This window comes from Sorex araneus, chromosome 2 (genome assembly GCF_027595985.1).
Source record: "Sorex araneus isolate mSorAra2 chromosome 2, mSorAra2.pri, whole genome shotgun sequence".
NCBI lineage: Eukaryota > Metazoa > Chordata > Mammalia > Eulipotyphla > Soricidae > Sorex > Sorex araneus.
The window spans coordinates 271,238,560-271,255,180 of record NC_073303.1 but is presented as its reverse complement, the minus strand read 5'-3'; positions in this window follow the sequence as shown (position 1 = coordinate 271,255,180).

The following is a 16,621-nucleotide window of genomic DNA, read 5'->3' as shown; positions in this document are numbered from 1 at the left end:
GTTCCTCCAAAACATCAATAAAACAGTGACTGTTGGGACATGGTTTATCTTCTCCAAGGGTTTTGAAAGACATAATTCTGAGCCAGATGGCCTTGGGGGCTACACTGGGAACAGCTTTGAGTGCAAACCTGGTGCAGCTTGGGGGCTGGGCCTGGGGGCGCTTACTGAGCCGGAAGTCACGGAGGGTCAGCTCCCAAGAGAGGAGAACCTGACCAAGTTCAAAAGGGGCTTGTCCGTGAACCAGCCACTCTCCCTTTGTTCTGGAGGGGAAATACTCTGGACTCTTCTCTTGACCTTTGGTGTTAGTTCCCTCGTGACCCCTTTTCTACTTCCAATCTAATCTTTAGATTGAAATTTGGCTCACACCAACCTTTGGTCCTTGCTGCAGGTTGCAGGGCTTATTCACCGTAGGTGGCAAGTTCCTCGATTTAGAAAAGAGGAGGCGAAAAAGTCATTTTGGACATTTTAAACTGTAGCACTGTGATCCCATTGCTCATCGATTTGCTCGAGTGGGCACCAGTAACATCTCCATTGTGAGACTTGTTGTTACTATTTTTGGCATATCAAATATGCCATGGGGAGCTTGCCAGGCTCTGCCATGCGGGCAGGATACTCTCGGTAGCTTGCTGGGCTCTTCGAGAGGGCCGGAAGAATCAAACCCAGATCCGCCATGTGCAAGGCAAATGCCCTACCCGCTGTGCTATAGCTCCAGTCCTATTTTAAACTAACTTTTAATTATTTATTTGCTAAAAAACAACTCCCAAGACCTTGAGCCTAAGAGAAAAAGCCTGGAAGTCCCGCCTCAAAATTTAAAGGTCAAGACCTGCCAGCCCTCCATCAAAGCTTAGCAAGGTGCCCGTGGTCCTCGCTTTAATTTCAGTTTTGAGAAAAGATCCGAGCAATCCACCTGAGCAATACTTAGAAGTCCCTGACATACAAGGACAAGAGAAAGGGCTGAGCTCTGAGCGCATAGAAGTTGAAAGTCCCAGGGCTGGAGGGACAGCATAGCAGGTAGGGTGTTTGCCTTGCCTGCGACTGACCTGGGTTCAATTCCCAGCACTCCATATGGCCCCCTGAGCACTGCCAGGAGTAACTCCTGAGTGCATGAGCCAGGAGTAACCTCTGTGCATCGCCGGGTGTGACCCAAAAAGAAAAAAAAAAAAGAAGTTGAAAGTCCCTCCTGCCCCATAGTATGGTGGTAAGGCCACTTGCCTTACTGGCACCTATTTGGGTTCGATCCTGGCACCTCTTCTAGCACAGAGCCAGGATAAGCCCCTGAGTACCCCCAAGTGTGGCCCAAACGCCCTGCTCGGCAAAGAAAGATGCAAAGATGGAAAACTTGGGGAGGCCCAGGGTGCAGCCCTGGGGTCGCGGTCAGCTGGACAAAGGAGGCGGGAAACACATTTCATGCTGCGGGGTCCCCAAGACGGCGGGAGGCAGCGTGGAGATGAGCCAGCGTCTCTCCCTCCCGCGCGCTTCTCACTGGCAGGGTTTTGCTTCGCTTTGGTGCAGCGAGAGAGAAGCCGTAGGTCGGTGGGTCGCAATTCCTGCAGCCGCGCGGCGCGATCCAAGTTCCAGAAGCGTCGGCGGTGGCCCCGGCTTCAACTTTGCAAGCCCGCGCGCGCCGTGTCGGGGCTGGACGCCAGCCGGCGCGGGCCCCGGGGCTCCCCGACGAGTCGCAAAGGATGTGGGACAATATTGGGCAACGTTGCCACATCCCCAACAAATACACGGGGTAATTAAAATGACGCCGATGCTGGGGGTGAACTTCGCGGTTTCTATGATCATTAAAGGCGGCGACTTAAAGAAAAAAAAACTTAATTAAGTCTAATGACGGAGCTTTTCTTCTGGTGAATAGTTGGCGGGTTAAACCAATTAGACACATTCAGCAGCTTCTTTGCACCAGGTTTGGGAGCCGTGGGGGAAGCTCTCCGCAGCGCAGACAGCTCGGCAGCCCGCGAGCCGCTGGGGCCCGGCGCCCAGGCGGCCCCTGGGATTTTTTTTTTTAAATTTTTTTGCTCTGCAGCCTCAGACCCCCTTTCCAACCCAATTTCTTTTCTCCCAAATCACTCAGAATCCGCTGTGTTTGCGTTTTTCGCACTTCCTTCCGGGGGTCAAGTTTCCCAGGAGTAAGAGGGTTTGGAAAAACTAACTTTCCTTGGCGCAGAATAGCACGAATAAAAGAGGAATAAGGACAGCGGGGCAGAGTGAGAATTGAGAATGTGTGTGTGTGTGTGTGTGTGTGTGTGTGTGTGTGTGTGTAACCGGGCTGGAGCACGGGAAAAGGCAAGCCTTGCAGTCGACCTGGGTTCCCAGCACCCATAGGACCCCATAGGACCCCTCTGTCCCCCACCCTCACCTAGAGCCTGGCCAGGAGTAATCCCTGAGCACAGAGCCAGGAGTAAGCTCAGCACCGAGAGTGGCCCTAGAGCCAACATTTAAAGAAAAAAAAAAAAAGGAAAATAATATTAGGAGTCCTTTTGCATCCGTCCCCTCCCCCACCTCCTAGTTTCTAGAAGCTGCCAAGAGGGGGGGTGTTGTGGGGGACACAGTGCCTTGGCCTTGGCCTGGGGCAGGGGGGAGGACCGAGGAGACCTTGGGTGGGCGGGTGGGCGAGTAAAGGAACCTTCCAGGCCCGGAACACGCCATCTGGCTGGGCAGTCTCCTGAAATGGCTCAAGTACCGCAAGTCTCCCATTGCAACGAGGTGTCGCAGTTCTTGCCTTTGCCACCCGCCGGTAGCCGTGAGTCGTGGGGAAGGAAGCAGGGCTTCGCCCCGAGGCCACGGGCCTTCACCCCAGGCTGCAGGCGCAAGCGAGGCGGCTTCCAGACAACAGGGCAGGCCGGGGCCGGGATCTAAACTCGCCTCTTCCTGCACCCAAGACCCCATGCACGCACACGTCCCAGCGACAGATGTCCACAGCTTTTTTTTTTTTTTCTTTGGTTTTTGGGTCACACCCGGCAATACACAGAGGTTACTCCTGGCTCATGCACTCAGGAATTACCCCTGGCGGTGCTCAGGGGACCATATGGGATGCTGGGATTAGAACCCGGGTCTGCCGGCCTCGTGCAAGGCAAACGCCCTACCCACTGTGCTATTGCTCCAGCCCCGCTCAGGGGCTTTTAAAAAAAAATTTAAATGTAGGAGAACTGCTATTGATTTATTCAGCCATTGATTAAACTGATTGAATTGGGCATGAACTCCACATTACTTAAAATTTTTTTTTTCATTGGATATCTGTGAGATAAACCATGACAAGGCTGTTCATAACTGGGTTTCAGTCCTGCAATGAGCCAGCACCCACCCCCTCCGCCAGAGGTGCTCAGGGCTTACTCCTAGCTCTCCGCTCAGGGATCACTCCTGCACTCCGGGCGGGGGTGATGGGACCAGATCCGACGCTGGGGAACAAATCCAGGTCGGCCACATGCAAGGCAAGAGAGTCCTACCTGCTGTCCTCTGTGTGCAACTCTTATTTTTATATATTAAAAGAGAAATGTTGAAGGACGGTCACACATTGGGTTACACTAAATCAAGCTGCTTGTGTATGGCGAGGCAGTTTGCATCAGACACCTGGTGCATTGGCAGAGATGGTATCTGGAGGACGATTGGGAGCCGCAGTCCACTTGCTTTTAGGGACCTGGCTTGTCGACTAGGAAGCTAATTAGGTTCTGCATACTCGCTGGTACTCATTCCATTTTCCGAGTTTGTATTTACAAACAATTCTGGACATTTGGAGGCTGAGACAGAACCCAGCGGCGTCTTTGTCCGTTTTCATCTCACGACTAACGCTCCTGCATCAACTCCATGACCTTGACTTAAATAAATCATTATGAAAAATAGCAAAGCCCGGTCAAACTTGCGATCCGCGGGCGAGGCGGGCTGCTGGAACAGGAGACACAGGATCGGGAGATGGGGTTGGGGGCTGGGGGTTGGGAGTAGGGGCGGGGGGGGGGGGGGCACCCGGCCTGCCCTTCGTCTTCGAGGTGCAGGAACCCAGATGCTGGGTGGATCCCGCGTCCCAGCCAGCACGGGACCTCCTGCACGGGAGCCTGGAAGTGCAGCGCGCAAGGAGTAAGGAAGAGTTGGCAAAGCTGCCCTTTGCAAGAGGACAAACTTTTTGAAGGCCACGCGAAGGGTGCCAGGGGGCCTGGAATCTGCTTCTCCCTCCACATCCCCCCGCCCAGCGCCTCCGGAAATTGCTCTCAAAGCGAAGCCCCCAAAGTAAACAAACACCCCCTCCCTGCTCCAAGTCATGCTTTTAAAGGGCGCACTGTCGGCCTAATTGCGCTTGAATTATGCAAGGAGCTCGGCGGAGGATGGGACCGCTGACAAATAATCGCGCCTTTGTGCGCGGCCGCCGGCCCGCACCGTCGGCCCCCCGAGCGCTGCAGACACCTGAAAACCGCCGGGGGCCGGCCCGAGCCTCGGGCGTAATTAACCTCCTTTTCCACCGCGTGTCTGTCAAGATTTTCCAACCCGCGCCGGGGGAGGGTCAAGAGGGACACCGGGATTTCCCACCGCTCCTGCGCCGGAGGGCGCAACCAAGTTGCTTTGCCAAGTTTTTTTTCTTGTGATTCCTTGAAAGCTTTTGCACTTCAGGCAAAAAACTTGGGACAGGTCCAGGGAGTTGCTTGGAAAAGCTTCCAGGGAGAGCCTCGGGGGAGAAGGAGCGTTTTTTTTTTTTCAAATCTAAAAGCTTTCTCTGTGTTGCAGTGCTAAATGATTCCATAACTCACCGGGGCCAGGCGGGGTCTCCACCCCCTGGGAATGCGTCGGGGCTGGGGAGGGGGAAGCGCAGAGGGATGCGAAGGCCTCCGGTGATGTCTGGATGCAGAAATGGGTCCCTTTGCCGTCATCACAGCTGTCCAGTGCTCACCCGGGAGCCGCAGCTAGGACTTGGGGAGAACGCGCGCGTTTCTCGTGTCACACCCGAGAATTCTCTCCCGTGGACTTCCGTTTAGCTAGGGCGGCAATTGGCGTTTCAGGGTGGAAGTCACTTATTTGAATAGAAAGAAAAATGGGTGCTCCCTGAAATTTGGTCTTAATTAAAAATGTATGTGTGTGTGTGTGTGTGTGTGTGTGTGTGTGAGAGAGAGAGAGAGAGAGAGAGAGAGAGAGAGAGAGCTGCATTTACCTTCAAACAACATGACTGAATACTGTATTATTTGGATGATTAAATCTCATCTTAAATATTTTCTTACCTTAGCAAAATAAAATTCACACTATGCCAGCCCTGTATGAAGGGAATCTGGAAAGAAGTATGTAGGCTTTAAAGCTAAGGGCTGGATAAGCATTAGAAAAGAAAACCCAGAGCCCTTGTGGGGTTTTGAAAAGATTTTCTTTAAAAAATAAAAAATATATATATATATATACATATATATTCATACATATATATGCTTCCCTATTCAATTAGTTGATCCCCTCCAGCTTAAAGAACTCCACGGGACTCTAGTGGAAGGTGTACACAAGAATTTTCCCAGAGGCTTATGTATATTTATTGGCTGGCGAGCCTAAGGTAGCAGCTATTCTTCCTAAGCAGAGAGGAATGGGCTGAGGGGCTGGAGCGGGGAAACAGCCTGTGAAGTCACTTCTTCAGAAGCCAGTACCTGCATGGTGGTCTCTCTTCAGGGAAGTTATTTTCAGCACACAAAGTCTCCTTGGAAAGAGTTGAGATGCCGTGGGTTAATGGGCTGTGTGAAAGCCCCCAGCGAACCGGAGTTGGCATTTTTCAGTGACTTTTTCCCCCAGCCCATGGGTGACACAACAGGGTCTTAAATCCAGATAATCCAGCAAGATAAGCGGTAATGACAAACATGGGAACAGGTGTTTGGCCAAGACGAGGGCTCTGGGCAACCCCGCTGTGCCCCAACCTTTGGAAGAGGCTTGTTTATGAGATGGCACGGGCAGGAGCAGGGGCGCTTCCTGGCAAGGTGTCCAACTGCCCAAGTCTGCAAGTGTGAGTGAAAGGCCTGGACTAGGTGCTTCTTCCAAAAAATAATTGAAACGGGGCAAAGGGGCCTCACTTGCCAATGGAGAAACATTTGGGAGTCTAGGAGGCTTGGTTGGAACTGTTCATCTATTTCAAGTTCATAAAGTAAACTGTTTGTACTGACTGTACCCTTATTCTCCTCAAACATCTCTGTATGCATGTCATGTATTATTTTATTTACTTATGTTCGGCTTTTTGAGTCACACCTGGAGATGATGCTGAGTGGCTCTGCAGTCAGAAATTACTGCTGGCGGTGCTCAGGGGACTATATGGGATGCTGGGGATAGAACAGGGTTGGCTGCATGTAAGGCAAATGTTCTATAGCTCTGGCCCTGTATGCATATACTTTTTTTTTTTTTTTTTTGCTTTTTGGGTCACACCCAGCGATGCTCAGGGGTTACTCCTGGCTCAGCACTCAGGAATTAGTCCTGGTGGTGCTTGGGGGACCATATGGGATGCCGAGTCAGCTGCTTACAAGGCAAACACCCTACCTACTGTAATATCGCTCCAGCCCCTGTATGCATGTTCTTACTTCTGCCTCCTTAAAAATTTTAGGTGAGGGGCTGGAGCAATAGCACAGCGGGGAGGGCGTTTGCCTTGCACGCGGCCGACCCAGGTTCAAATCCCAGCATCCCATATGGTCCCCTGAGCACCGCCAGGGGTGATTCCTGAGTGCATGAGCCAGGAGTGACCCCTGTGCATTGCTGGGTGTGACCCCCCAAAAAACAAATTTTAGGTGACATCTCTCTCAATATACATAAACCCTATTTATATTTTTCCCACTCACTTTTATTATACGTTTGGTTTTGTTGGGACCCTGTGCTCGGGGCACACTGTGTGTTGCCAGGGATTGAGCTGGGGTCAGCTGCATGCCAGACAAAAGTCCCTGAATTCCTATTCCATTTCTCTGGCCCTTGTCCATCACTTCAGAAATTAAAGATCTGCTCATCTCAAAAGAATGACTCAATTCCTAGAATTATACAGAGATTTGAATATTTTTTTCTTTATCTATTCAAACCCCTGGGATTGCCACGTTCCACAACTTTCCTTTAATGTAACACTGACTTTTTAGCTACTTCTAAGAATGTTTGCAGTGTGGAATCTCTGATGAAAAGTTTTTTTTTTCACCTCAGAGTTTGTTGTGGTTGTAGTTGCTTGAGTATAGTAAATATCTGCAATCCTGAATTTTTGTGAAGTCTGTAAGGGTCCATGGGTCACTGTTTGAGATTCTGGCCATTTTTCCATACAATTTTTATTTTTCTATGTTCAAGCATAGGAGTAGACCATTGCTTGGTTATTAATATAGATGATTTTCTAACAAAAATTCTTAGTTATTTTCCTTTTTTTTTTGGTTGTTGTGTTTGATTTTTGGGCTACCCCTGGTGATGCTCAGAGGTTACTCCTGGCCTTGCACTTAGGAATTACTCCTGGTGGTGCTCAGGAGGCCAGATGGGATGTTGGGGATTAACCCTTGTCAACAGTGTGGAAGGCAAGTGCCCTCCCTGCTGTACTATCTTTCTAAACCTACTTTTACCATTCCTTAAAACCATTTTGCTAATCGTGATCTAATGTTGTCTTCTATTTTAGATCAGATGTTTCTCTTTTTTATGAAATTATAAAGTAAAATCATAGCATAGTTGTTGGGATGAAGTATGATGACACAACAAAGTTTCCTAAATGTTTATAGGATTTGATGTAAGGTTTATCAGACTGTAGAATGGCATAAAAGTGGTGGTCTGAGAGAATACCTGAGGCAATTTTTAGTGTTCTGGGATTCTTAGGGCTCAGAAATGGGAATTAATAAATTTTTTTCCAAAAGGACAAATTCCTCTTTAATATTTGTTGTTTTTAATACCAATAACATATTAGTAATGTTGGTATATAATCTTTCTCAACTAATATGAGGCTAGATATTTGTATTATTATTTTATATCATGAGGTTAAATGAGAATTAAGATAGGTATTCAAATACCCAGTATGTTTTTTGTTTTTGTTTTTGAGCCACAACTGGCAGTGCTCAGGGGTTACTCCTGGAATTAGACCTGGCATTGCTCAGGGGACCAGATGGTATGCTGGAGATTGAACCCAGGCCAGTTGCATGTAAAGCAAGTGCCCTGCTCACTCTACTATCGCTGTCTCTGCAAGTATGTTTAAAAAGTATTAGTTTATGAGCTGGAGCGATAGCACAGTCGTAGGGCCTTTCACCCAGCCGACCAGTGTTTGATTCCTCCGCCCCTCTTGAAGAGCCTGGCAAACTACCAAAAGTATCGTGCCTGCATGGCAGAGCCTGGCAAGCTACCCATGGTGTATTGGATATGCCAAAACCAGAAACAATAAGTCTCACAATGAGAGATGTTACTGATGCCTGCTCGAACAAATCAATGAGCAATGGGATGACAGTGACAGTTTATGAGCAAATTTGCATTATACATATAATATATGTACATATTAGATCACACTGAGTTAATATTTGTTTTTAATTTTTTGTTATAGCTTGTATATATATGTATATATGTATATATACATATATATATATGTATTCCAAAACCAAAAAAACAAAACCTAAAGTGAGCTAGTCCTTATTTTTGCTTTGGTGCCAGGGATTGAACAAAGCTTGCAGCTGACCACTGAGCTTTTAGACTTAAATTTTTTTTAAATTAATTAATTAATAATTTTTTGCTTTTTGGGTCACACCCGGCAATGCATAGGGGTTACTTCTGGCTCATGCACTCAGGAATTACTCCTGGTGGTGCTCAGGGAACCATATGGGATACTGGGAATGGACCCAGGGTCGGCCGAGTGCAAGACAAATGCCCTATCCTCTGTGCTATCGCTCCAGTCCCACTTTTAGACTTCTAAAATGGATGAATCCAGGGGTTAAAAAGATACTAATTTAGGTAGGGCACTTGTCTTGCTTGTGGTTGAACCAGGTTCATCCCTTGCTTTGCTGGGTGTGGCTCAGAAACAAAAGAATGAATCTAGGTATTAATGCTGAAAGGAGCTATTTGTTTAGGAATAAGATGGGTAATATGACACCTTATCTACTGATCTTTCTGCAGTTCAGTTTTTAGCATTTAATAGCTTAGTTACAGCTTTGTTATTTCCTATTGTTTTTTGGGGGGCTACACAGGTGGTACTCGGGGAAAATACATGCTGTGCCAAGAATCAGTCCCAGGTCTGGTGTATGCACAGGGAACACCCTGCTGGTCTTACGTCTTTCCTGCCCTCTCTCAGTACCGTAATAGTCATTTATTTTATTTTACCTTTTTTGATGGGAAAATTTGGATTATTTTTAGTTGGTTGGGGAACCATATGTGGTGTTGGCTATGGAACCAAGCCAGGTGAGCACCTTAACCTCTGTGCTCTCTTTCCAGCCCTGGGACTACTTTTCTTTTTTGGAGAGGTGGGGGGATATATCCAGCGGTGCTCAGGGCTTACTCCCTGTTATGTACTCGGGGTCACTTCTGGTGGACTTGGTGAACCATATGGGATGCTGGGGATCGAACCCAGGTCAGCCTCATGCAAGGTGAGCACCCTATCTGCTGTACTATTCTCCCAGTACCTGGAATTACTTTTTTTTTTTTTGTTTTTGGGTCACACCTGACAATGCACAGGGGTTACTCCGGGCTCTTTACTCAGGAATTACCCCTGGCGGTGCTCAGGGACCATATGGGATGCTGGGATTAGAACCCGGGTCGGCTGCGTGCAAGGCAAATGCCCTACCCGCTGTGCTATCGCTCCAGCCCCCTGGAATTACTTTTCTATCTTAGTTGGCTCAATGGATATTTAAGATAAGGTGGGTTTGGGTACAACACAATCATGAAAGAAACAGAAATGAACAAAGGCAGTCTTTTCCTGTTGGTGATGATAGTTAACTCACCCTGCATCATGATATTTTGGAGGGGAAACGATATGACAGGACGTATTTCACCAAGTTGCGTTGAAATGCACTGTTCAGCCTCCCCATCCTTCCAGAGCAGGAGCCTTTCCTGGCTGTGGACTGGTGCACAGCGTGGGAAGCAGACTCTGCTCTCTCCATGAACCTGAGAGCTGAACTTGTTGCATCAACCCTGTTTCTGTTTCTGGTCTCAACACCGGGCCTTTTGAGTTCTAATCAATCAAGTATCTTCCCAATTGTCTATAATGGGGGCTGGAGGATAGCACAGTGGGTAGGGCATTTGCCTTGCACTCGGCCAACCCGAGTTTGATTCCCAGCATCCCATATGGTACCCCGAGCACCACCAGGAGTAATTCCTGAGTGCATGAGCCAGGAGTAACTCCTGTGCATTGCTGGGTGTGACCCCTCCAAAAAAAAACCAATTGTCTATAATGTTGAGAATTGAAAGAAAGAATGATTTGATGTATAAAATGACTTTTACCACTATTCTAGTTAGAATAATACTTCTATAGACATATTTCTATATCAAGTCAAAGCAATGCTTTTATGTTCTCAGAGAGATGAGAAGATTAGACACTCTCACTGTTTTAGGATCTTACATTGAATCAACCATTTATACAGCTGGTTGCAAAGGAGTATAGCTTGAAGGAATTTGAAGGGAGCCATGGTCACTTATGGAGTGAGGAGGGACTGATAAATTACAGAGCTAAAACACAATGAGTTTAGAGGATTTGTCATCAGTGAGACAAAAGATCGCTGACGTGGGGCTCTTCCTTCTCTGAGGAACTCATTCGAAATGAATACCACTCCAGTCTGGGGCCTGCTCTAGGATTTCCAATGCACATCCAGCTTGTATGTGCGGACTAGGTGGGCTTTTGAGGAAGGCTATTGCCAGAAGATTCATCTGTGCCTCTAGCAATGTAAGATGCCATCCATCTTCTCAAAACTGAAAGTGGAGTCCCAAATGTGACGAGTGTGTCCAAGACCAATGAACACACACACAAAACCCATTCTGTTTTAGAAAATGTGGAATAAGGGGCCCTAGGGGTGGGCTAGGGGAAGATGAACTTTTACTGAACATTTCCTTGAGAGTAAAGAAAAGCTTTTGTCCCAAAGTCCTTGATAGCTGTGGTTCTGGGGCTCCAATAAGCCTGTGACATGGACACCCATATGAAAGGAGTTTATCGATACTGTAAGAACCAAGAAGAATGCCTGCATATTTGTGTCATGCACCACATTACACATACAGCACTTAGAATTTCAGAAGCACATTTTAGCACAAAATAAATTATCCAAATACGGTATCTATCCCTAAAACATATACTTTATTCTTACTTTATTTTTCTGCATATCATCTAGGTAGCCAAATCTCTGAAGTGGCCTAAAAATGCAATGTTGATTGCCTGCACACCTCTTTGAACTTGTTTTGTAATGACCAACCAAAGCAGTAATTTTCCCTCTAAAACATTACATAGTGGGCTTCTTCAAACTCTGTAAAGAAAAACAATTAATGTCCCCAAATGACATCATTTCCTTAAGAGGAAATTGGGAAGAAAGCAACGTTTGATCAATGAATGATTACATAAATGTCTTTAAATAGTCTAAGATGAATAATAAAGCTCTGCTGAAATGATTTGTTTATTTGAAATGAGCAAATGTTGATCATCTTGATACTTTGGCAGCCTGGTGCTTTAGTGAACAACAGAAAAATAAAGTATTTTAACACTTCAGTATTTTAGTACACAGTGCCTAAGATATCTCCAGTATATAGTTTGAGCTGGAAAATGCTGTTTCTTGTAACCCATCACTTAGTCACTTCCTCTCAGATGCTTCATGTAATCCAAATCTGTTGTCACATTTTGGAATCTGGAAATGTGGGAAGACAATTGTTTTAGCCCAAGAATTAGCCTGGCCATTCTAACTCCCAGAACGGGGATATTTACATCAGTCAATGCCTGCACCTGGCACGCTCGGTCTTTTGGGGATTGAGGATTTTGCTTATCGTACTTCTTCTACTAGGGGAACAGCATATTTCGCTGTAAGCCAACTTTCTTATTTGTTTGTGTTTTTAGAACACTACAAAAAAGTCCTTCAGATTCTTGGTGTGATACCACCACAGTTATGCTTTTAAAACACTTATTATTTCAAGGTAGTTTTTTCTTTTTGGGTAAGGAAATATGAATTGCTGTGGGCTCATGTTAACTAGGATATTTCTCCCCCCTTTTTTGTGGAACAATAAATAATTAAGTTGGGGATTTTAAAATCAGTGGAAGATCCTGGATCATAGGGTATTGCCACAAAGGTGGCTGCATTTTGGAGATTTTTTTTCCCCTCCCCAGAGTAGAAAGATTGATTTGATTTTGTTTTGATGTGGGGATTAGGGTATGTGAATACAGGAAAGGATTATTTCATTCAGTCTTTTACGGCCAAGGACTGCTTCCAGAGAACATAACGTTTGGATAATATCAGAAAATGGGAATAGGCTTTACATGGAATTGGAGCACTAAAGCCACAAGAAAATAGGGATTTTTCTGCAAAATTGTAAACCAGTAAACACTTGACTGAGTCATAAATTAAAGTAAATGTCATTTACCAATTAAAACTTCACTTCTGTAAAAGTCCTTAAATGCTAATGAAAGTTGAGCATTACATAATAGTAAAGATGAGCTTAGTATTTTTATTCAATTTAATACTATAAATGTAATATCCATATTGTAACTTTCAGTAAAAATAAGAGAAGTACTATTTTATTTTAGAGGAAAGAAAAACACTGTATCTCTGTCTACCTATCGATCGATTTTAGTTTTTGGCCTTACCCAGTGGTATTCGGGGCTTACTCGAGCCTCTAATCTTAGGGATCACTCCTGGTATTGTGCAGGGGACAATATGGGGTGCCAGGGGTCAAACCCGGGTAGGCTGTGTGCAAGCAGATGCCCTCCCTGCTGTACTATCATTCTAGCCCTGCTCTGGCCGCTTCTTTATGCAGCTTGTCCACTTGCAGGTGCGTGACCTCTTAGTGTGTCTCTCGAGCTCCAGGCTCCCTTCGACTTGCTAAACTCCTTCCCAGTGCCCGGGCAGAGATGTGCATTTCTGCCAGGGAGCCTGTCAAACTGATACACCCAAATGGGACTGGAAGATTTCCTTCCTCCTCTCCTTTCTTCTTCTTCAGGTTCGTGTAAGAGCTTTACCAAATGCCAGTTGTCTGGGTTGATAATTTGAGTTTCCTTTTCACACTGCTATGCGGACCCTGATTCAATCTGTTGTATTATTTTTTTTTGGTTTTTGGGTCACTCCTGGTGATGCACAGGGGTTACTCCTGGCTCTTCACTCAGGAATTACCCCTGGCGGTGCTCAGGGGACCATATAGGATGCTGGGATTAGAACCCAGGTCGGCCTCGTGCAAGGCAAACGCCCTACCCGCTGTGCTATCGCTCCAGCCTCAAATCAATCTGTTGTATTATTAGCAAGTGTGTGGTGGTGGTGGTGGTGGTGGTGGTGGTGTGTGTGTTTGTGTGTGTGTGTGTGTGTGTGTGTGTGTGTGTTTTGGTCATACCTTGCAGTGCTCAGGGTTACTCCTAAGTCTGTGCTCAGGAGCCACCTTAAGGATGCTGTGGAACAAATCTGGTGCTGAGGATCAAACTGGGGTCAGCTCCTTGGCTCCTGCACTATTTCTCAGGTCTCAAGTTTATTTTATTTCTTTAATTAATTAATTTATTTTTTGCTTTTTGGGTCACACCCAGCCATGCACAGGGGCCACTCCTGGCTCTGCACTCAGGAATTACCCCTGGCGGTGCTCAGGGGACCATATGGGATGCTGGGAATCGAACCCGGGTTGGCCGCATGCAAGGCAAACTCCCTACCTGCTGTGCTATGGTTCTAGCCCCCCAAGTGCCGGGAACCAATGCGAACACCCAAGTTTGTTTTTAAGTCTAGGCTTTCCTCCAGTGCCCCCCACTTCGACTATTTTTTGCTTTATTTTCATTTTTGGTTTGGGTCACACCTATGGTGCTCAGGCTTCCTCCTGCTTCTGAACTCAGAGATGACTCTCGGTGAGGATTGGGAACCATATAGAGTGCTGGGATTGAACCTGGGTCAGCTGTGTGCAAGGCAAACACTTGACCACCCTTCTCCTCAACCCCCCGCTGACTCTTTCTAGCTCCAGGAGGCAGTTTTTCTAAAGAGCTGCCATCCACTCACGGTCAGACGCTGGTCCTTTCATAAAATACGCCATGGAATTCTCACCTGTGCCTCCCTTGTGGGGTGTCCTCTTCATTCAGAAAGAAATTGGGGGTTGGAGAGATAATACAGTGGGTCTGGCACTTGCCTTGCACACAGTTCACTTGGGTTGGACCCGGGCATCCCATACAGCTCCTACGTAACACCAAGAGTATTTCCTGAGTGCAGAGGCCGGAGTAGTAGCAGAACATCGCTGGGTGTGGCCCCCAAACTACACAAACAAACAAACAAATAAAACCCAGAAAGAAACCGGGCCTCGAGGCCTTGAAGAAACCTGCCTAAGACTTTCAAGAGTGGGACTGTACAATTTTTCATTCAATTAGACACATGGTTGAGCATGAAAGGGGATGCTAGGAATAATTATGTTTGGGCCACAGGGGGAAAAGGAATTTCCCCAGACAAACCAGGTCAGAGGTCATCTGCTAAGAATGCAAGGGGGGCAACTCTGGGGGGAGGTCAGAGCTGCCCTCGCTGGTGAGGGGGGAGTGATTCTCTGAGGATGGTGGAGAGGGAGAGCAGGGAAGCTCCTATAGTGGGTCCTTCCACGCCCCATCTGCTTGTGAAATCATAAATATCTAGATCCTTCCGGTCACTTTGTTTGGTATTTTATTACTCGAGGCTGACTGCTCTTCGATAGAAGGAAGGATAATAAGCTAAACTAGCAATGACAAGTGTGTGTGTGTCTGTGTGTGTCTGTGTGTGTGTATCTGTGTCTGTGTGTGTATGTTGATTCAGGAGAGAGTCTGGAGGAAGTAACACTCACACAGACAGTTGGGGATTTAATTGAATTCTTTTTGTTTGTTTTGCTTTTGGGGTCACACCCAATGGTGCTCAGGACTTAACTCCTGGCACTGTGCTCAGGGATCACTCCTGGCTGGGTTTTGGGAATGGAACCGAGCAGGCAAGCCCCCTCCCCGCCGTCCTATCATGCCTTGAGAAAGACAAAGGTTTTCCTCCCAGCGACTGTTGGCCTCAGTAACTCACAAGAGCTTCATTTGGGGATTTTGACAGACAAGTAATTTTAGATCCAGGCACCTGGGTCAGACGAAGGCAGGGATTCCCCACGGGAAATGCACCTTGATCATCTGGCTTCAATTTTGTTTTTCACTTTCCTGGTCTCAATTTTCTGTCTCCTTGGATAGTGTGAAGTGTTGCCATGCAAATCACTCACTCTCTCTCTCTCTCTCTCTCTCTCTCTCTCTCTCTTTCTCTGCTTCTGTTTTTCCCTTTTGTGCTCTCTCTCTAGATCTCTTGCTTTCCTCCTGTGATTTTGTTGTTGAGAAGCAGCTTAAAAAAAAAAAAGCAGAAGACTTCTGATTTCATGAGCAATTTGTGGAAAAGAAAAAAAAATACAGTGAGCAATTCATAATTATACAAACAATGCCAATTTTAGGAAGACCACCTGTTCTATGTTCCTCAGTCCTGAGAGATTTGAAACCTACTTTCTCCACAGCCTTAATTGCCTCAGGATGAGGCAATCCTGCATATCTGTTCAGAACCATTAATAACCTACTTCACCTGATTGCGGCAAGTGCTGTTTCTTCTTCCTTTTTTTTTTTTTCCTGCAGAATTGTCAAATGGTAAGTGCAAGGACTTTATGCACTGATAAACAACAAAATTGACCAAATTTAGCAGTAGGTCTCAGCAAAAGGCAATTTTTTTTTCTTTCATCTTCCATCTAATTTGACAACTAATGGTTTTTGAGAATTTTTATTGCTGGCTGATTTCTCCAGCACACTTGCTCAGTTTTGATTAGACCCAGTGGGGTCTGCTTCTGCTTTGTTTGGGGGGATTATTGCTGGGGTATCTCCCTCCACGTTGGCGTGATCCCACACTGACTGCTGTCTCTTTGTGTCTGAAGATGATGTTCCGTTCCTCTGGGCCTATTCTTTGATGATTCCAAATATCCCTGTTGAGGCCAAGCAACATTGAACAACACATTTAATGGCTCTGTGCTTCAGATTTTGAGGTGTGAGTAGCAGAGTTTGTCCACACCCGGAACTGCTCGGGGCTTACTCCTGGTTCTGTATTTAGGGATCACTCCTACTGGACCTCATGCACAGTGCTGGGGTTCAAATTCAGGTCAGCCACATGCAAAGCAAATGCCTAACCCTACGTACTATCTCTTCTGCAGTCCTGTGCTTCAGCTCTGTGCGTATTTATGCAATGATAATGAAACAAACAGGACATGGGGACCTCTTTTCTAGGCAAATGGCTCTAGAAAAAACCCGTAGACACATAACCTGTACCCAGTAAAGTGAACCCATAAAAACAAAGCTCAGTGTTCCAAGGCCAAGTGTAGATGTCTGGAAAGAAGTCAGCGTGCCAAGGAAGAATGGGGTAACGGATGGGAAAGGAGTAGTCCAGGAGCAAAGATGCTTTAATTAAATTAATTTTTTTTTAAATTTTGGGTCCACACCCAGTTGTGTTCAGGATTTACTCCTGACTCTGTGCTCAAGGATCATTTTTGGCGGGATTGGGCGGCCCTTTATAGTACT